The following is a 6,397-nucleotide window of genomic DNA, read 5'->3' as shown; positions in this document are numbered from 1 at the left end:
CAAGGAAGCACTTTATTCAAATGAACCGGCGAATGCATTTCGGCAGTCATTGCCTTCCTCAGCGCCATACGTGTCCATGAGGCTTCCATCCACGCTCACGGTAAGTGTCCTGCTGCCTAAATAAAGCCATGTGACCCAGGCCCCGCCCATGGATACACCAGAAACAGTTCCGTGTGTGGCACCGAACTGCAAACCCCAGAATGCAACAGTTTGTTTCCAGGTGAGTGGCGGGATGTAATTTCCAAATCCAATGGTGTTGCGGGATGCAGGTTAGCGCAGAATTGACCCCAGACACTGTTGGTCAAATGAACGATGCCTCCTTGCGTCCCCAGACCGCTTCAGCCTCGGAGCCCAGGTCTCAGTGTTGGCGGGGGCAACTGTGTCAGTGCACGCTGCCCAGGACGGGGATACATATCTCCGCCACCGCTTCTCCCGGTGCCTGAACTTCAAGGCGGGCAAAGGCGATACCAATAACTTGGTGTGAAAGAAAGCCGAAGCAATGCCAGAATCGCCCAGCCTACTTGTCGAAGCGGGGGCCTCCAAATGCGTCTCTGGCCTGTACGCAAACAATGTTCAAAGCACCTCCTTCACGAAAAAAGAGTAGAGGCCACAATAGGGGACATCAAGGAAGCACTTTATTCAAATGAACCGGCGAATGCATTTCGGCAGTCATTGCCTTCCTCAGCGCCATACGTGTCCATGAGGCTTCCATCCACGCTCACGGTAAGTGTCCTGCTGCCTAAATAAAGCCATGTGACCCAGGCCCCGCCCATGGATACACCAGAAACAGTTCCGTGTGTGGCACCGAACTGCAAACCCCAGAATGCAACAGTTTGTTTCCAGGTGAGTGGCGGGATGTAATTTCCAAATCCAATGGTGTTGCGGGATGCAGGTTAGCGCAGAATGGACCCCAGACACTGTTGGTCAAATGAACGATGCCTCCTTGCGTCCCCAGACCGCTTCAGCCTCGGAGCCCAGGTCTCAGTGTTGGCGGGGGCAACTGTGTCAGTGCACGCCGCCCAGGACGGGGATACATATCTCCGCCACCGCTTCTCCCGGTGCCTGAACTTCAAGGCGGGCAAAGGCGATACCAGTAACTTGGTGTGAAAGAAAGCCGAAGCAATGCCAGAATCGCCCAGCCTACTTGTCGAAGCGGGGGCCTCCAAATGCGTCTCTGGCCTGTACGCAAACAATGTTCAAAGCACCTCCTTCACGAAAAAAGAGTAGAGGCCACAATAGGGGACATCAAGGAAGCACTTTATTCAAATGAACCGGCGAATGCATTTCGGCAGTCATTGCCTTCCTCAGCGCCATACGTGTCCATGAGGCTTCCATCCACGCTCACGGTAAGTGTCCTGCTGCCTAAATAAAGCCATGTGACCCAGGCCCCGCCCATGGATACACCAGAAACAGTTCTGTGTGTGGCACCGAACTGCAAACCCCAGAATGCAACAGTTTGTTTCCAGGTGAGTGGCGGGATGTAATTTCCAAATCCAATGGTGTTGCGGGATGCAGGTTAGCGCAGAATGGACCCCAGACACTGTTGGTCAAATGAACGATGCCTCCTTGCGTCCCCAGACCGCTTCAGCCTCGGAGCCCAGGTCTCAGTGTTGGCGGGGGCAACTGTGTCAGTGCACGCCGCCCAGGACGGGGATACATATCTCCGCCACCGCTTCTCCCGGTGCCTGAACTTCAAGGCGGGCAAAGGCGATACCAATAACTTGGTGTGAAAGAAAGCCGAAGCAATGCCAGAATCGCCCAGCCTACTTGTCGAAGCGGGGGCCTCCAAATGCGTCTCTGGCCTGTACGCAAACAATGTTCAAAGCACCTCCTTCACGAAAAAAGAGTAGAGGCCACAATAGGGGACATCAAGGAAGCACTTTATTCAAATGAACCGGCGAATGCATTTCGGCAGTCATTGCCTTCCTCAGCGCCATACGTGTCCATGAGGCTTCCATCCACGCTCACGGTAAGTGTCCTGCTGCCTAAATAAAGCCATGTGACCCAGGCCCCGCCCATGGATACACCAGAAACAGTTCCGTGTGTGGCACCGAACTGCAAAGCCCAGAATGCAACAGTTTGTTTCCAGGTGAGTGGCGGGATGTAATTTCCAAATCCAATGGTGTTGCGGGATGCAGGTTAGCGCAGAATGGACCCCAGACACTGTTGGTCAAATGAACGATGCCTCCTTGCGTCCCCAGACCGCTTCAGCCTCGGAGCCCAGGTCTCAGTGTTGGCGGGGGCAACTGTGTCAGTGCACGCCGCCCAGGACGGGGATACATATCTCCGCCACCGCTTCTCCCGGTGCCTGAACTTCAAGGCGGGCAAAGGCGATACCAATAACTTGGTGTGAAAGAAAGCCGAAGCAATGCCAGAATCGCCCAGCCTACTTGCCGAAGCGGGGGCCTCCAAATGCGTCTCTGGCCTGTACGCAAACAATGTTCAAAGCACCTCCTTCACGAAAAAAGAGTAGAGGCCACAATAGGGGACATCAAGGAAGCACTTTATTCAAATGAACCGGCGAATGCATTTCGGCAGTCATTGCCTTCCTCAGCGCCATACGTGTCCATGAGGCTTCCATCCACGCTCACGGTAAGTGTCCTGCTGCCTAAATAAAGCCATGTGACCCAGGCCCCCGCGCTGAGGAAGGCAATGACTGCCGAAATGCATTCGCCGGTTCATTTGAATAAAGTGCTTCCTTGATGTCCCCCATTGTGGCCTCTACTCTTTTTTCGTGAAGGAGGTGCTTTGAACATTGTTTGCGTACAGGCCAGAGACGCATTTGGAGGCCCCCGCTTCGACAAGTAGGCTGGGCGATTCTGGCATTGCTTCGGCTTTCTTTCACACCAAGTTATTGGTATCGCCTTTGCCCGCCTTGAAGTTCAGGCACCGGGAGAAGCGGTGGCGGAGATATGTATCCCCGTCCTGGGCGGCGTGCACTGACACAGTTGCCCCCGCCAACACTGAGACCTGGGCTCCGAGGCTGAAGCGGTCTGGGGACGCAAGGAGGCATCGTTCATTTGACCAACAGTGTCTGGGGTCCATTCTGCGCTAACCTGCATCCCGCAACACCATTGGATTTGGAAATTACATCCCGCCACTCACCTGGAAACAAACTGTTGCATTCTGGGGTTTGCAGTTCGGTGCCACACACGGAACTGTTTCTGGTGTATCCATGGGCGGGGCCTGGGTCACATGGCTTTATGTAGGCAGCAGGACACTTACCGTGAGCGTGGATGGAAGCCTCATGGACACGTATGGCGCTGAGGAAGGCAATGACTGCCGAAATGCATTCGCCGGTTCATTTGAATAAAGTGCTTCCTTGATGTCCCCTATTGTGGCCTCTACTCTTTTTTCGTGAAGGAGGTGCTTTGAATATATATATATATATATAGTATATATATAGACTCCTACTAGAACATTTGGCATAAATAGCGCTTCTAATGGTCAGTAGACGGCCTGATATCAGAGTGGAGCATTAGTGCATGAATGCGCGTGTCGAGGGCATTGTTGTTTCATCACTAGGATAATCCTTTGTACCCAATAACCCACAATATTAGCATTCTGGGCGTTTCCATATACATTTTATAATAATATACATTTGTTTCCTGCTATTTTCTAAGTGTTTTCTTATCCTGGTGCTACCTCTATACAGCAGTCTGACATTCCCTAGGACCATGTCCACACTAAATAAAAACACAAAAATGTAAGTGCCTAACCCAAAAAACGGAGTAGTGCGTTTGTTCTCCTTTCTCAAAGTAAAACAAATGGTTTATGTGTGTGTATGTATATATCACTAAGCAAGCAAATTTAGTTTCAACATTTCAGCAGAGGCTGGGAATCACTTATCCATCCAGCCATGCATGTGTCTATACATCCACAACCATGCTTCTACCTGTCTACACACTCGCACTCAGCCATTCCCATCCACTTACTCTTAACTATGATTCACTCATGCATTAAACATTCATTCATTAAACATTCATTCATAAATACAGCCAAATCAATGCACTCATCTAGCAAACCATCCAACCATACCCAATAATGTATCCAGACATCCACTATAGTCGCATCCAGAAATACACACTATACATTCATCAGCCCACTGCTATGAATTCATCCATCACAAGGAACCTCTCTGAACAGGATTTTGGAGATCTGTCTGTCTGATGGGGAGAATGAAGGAAAAAAGGGACAGAAGTAACAAGAGGAGAAAAGATCACCTGCCCACCTACCACACGCCCATTCATTCATCCACCATCATTCATCACCTGCACTCATGATCAGTCCAACTACCTACATATCCACAACCATGCACCCTTCTGCTTCTATGTGCGCATTTTTGTATCCGTTTCACCTGTTTGTTCATTTACGCACTTACCCATACATCCAACAACACCTGTGCATTCATCAATCCAGTTATCCACTCACACCTATGCATCAATCCATCAAGCACAGTTATTGCAGTCGGTACAGTGGCACAGGAGTCCAGAGCAATGAGAGGCCAACTGTTTTGTTTTGTTTTTAACTTAAAATGAAGCTTGGCGGGGGGGGGGCATTTCCCTTGCTTGAATTGGAGTCCAGGGCGTGCTTGCTGCAACAAAGAAACCACCCACTTACACCATTGTATGCACCCAAACCCATCATCATTCAATCTTCCACCATATACACTTGTATGTGTAGTTTGTGTATGGTTTTTTGATGTGTGCACTGGTGAACGTCTATACACAAATCTATAGCAATCAGTAAATGTTTTCGTATTTGTGTACATGCATAAGGACATGTATGTGTGCTCTGTGCGCGTGTATGCTGTATTTGTGTATGTGCCGTAGAATAGCCGAACCTACTGTCTTGGTCAAAGCTCTTCATACACCTCACCCACGGCCTGGGGATCAGGAAGTGAGGCTGCGACCACACTCTGTACGTCTAGTCACAACCCTTTGTTCCAGTAAGAGGAGGTCAATTTGCATTTTTGTTTCATTTCCGTTCTAAACTCACATCCATTTCCCCACCAAGGGCTTTTGAAATAGACCAACGCTTGCAAAAGAGGCCTTGAGCGCTAAACCAGTGCAATAACAGCATTTTATCACAGCCCTATCCATATTTGTGCATGTTCAGTGAAGAAACCGTGCAACGATTTCCAGAAGGGTAATTCAAGAAGGGAGAAAGCTATTCTTTATAAAGACATATTTCGAACGGTTCACAGACCGCCTTTTTTCCCGTATAAGCACAAAACAGCATTTGTGCAAGTTAGATGATGAGCAACTCGTTGCAAGAGGCACATTAACAATGCAGCAGTAGGTGCAAATCTTCAATTGTTAAGTCAGAGGTGCAGGCCTGTGACCGCCCCCCCCACCAACGAAAACACCACTCTAGAGAAAACCCTCATTTTACAATCGCAGATAGTGTAGAAAATGGATTACAGTGTGGGAGGAGAAATGGGGGTGGTTAGGGGGCACAAAGTCAGAGCCAATCACAATTTTTTTTTTATCTGCCAGGGCAAATGCGATATTAATTCTGTGCTGGCTGACTTATTCATGAGCTGTTCGATTTTAAAATATCTTACTAGTTAAGGCACCTGCAGTAGAGATATTTGAATACCTGGCAATATCAAAGTAGCAAGAGAACTAATGTGCCTGTTACAAACCGCGTGCAACATGCAGGTCACAAATTTATATTTTATGTGCACAGCTCAATGGGTTACTGCCTTTAACATTTTTATTTTGCAGAGACCCTTGTGTTACCTGCAGGTCACAAGTTATAATCCTTGTAGTATAGCATACTGTGTAATGGACCAGCCTCAAGGCACTGCATGCGAACTGCAAGACCTAAGAACGCCTTACCATTTTTAATCAATAATTGGTTTATCTAAGGTTGATAAGAAGGGTTAATCTGAGTAGTATTAACATTTTATTAGTAAGCTAAATAAATAGTTATTTGTGTCATTTTTTTCTATTGATAGACGCATTTGACCTTTAAATAGTGCATACATAATGCTTACATAAAGAGCTTGGGAAACTCGAAACCATGTCCTAAATCACAGTTTTGCTCAAGTGTTTATGAGCTGGCAGCTAAAAAGAAGTCTTTGTTTCCTTGATGGTGGTGGCATCACAGTGAATTCCCCAGCCAGGATGAGATTCGAGCAATAAGAGTACTGACTGCCCCTTAAGTGAGGCATTTGTGTTGGGTGCATCAGAGGCTGGAAGTAAGAGTCCTCCCTCACCTCCTCAAGGATGCTCCTCTGAACACAAAGCAGCAAAGTCAGGGTCGGCAAATAGCACTGGGACAAACTGAGCACATTTCACAGCGGCTGATCTGGATCCCACTCAATAAAAGCTGCCCAATCTGAATGGATCCCTCCCATTTCCAGTGCTGACCCCAGGCCCTCCACCATGCG

This window comes from Lissotriton helveticus, chromosome 4_1 (assembly GCF_964261635.1).
Source record: "Lissotriton helveticus chromosome 4_1, aLisHel1.1, whole genome shotgun sequence".
NCBI lineage: Eukaryota > Metazoa > Chordata > Amphibia > Caudata > Salamandridae > Lissotriton > Lissotriton helveticus.
Note: the sequence above shows the minus strand (reverse complement) of the source record.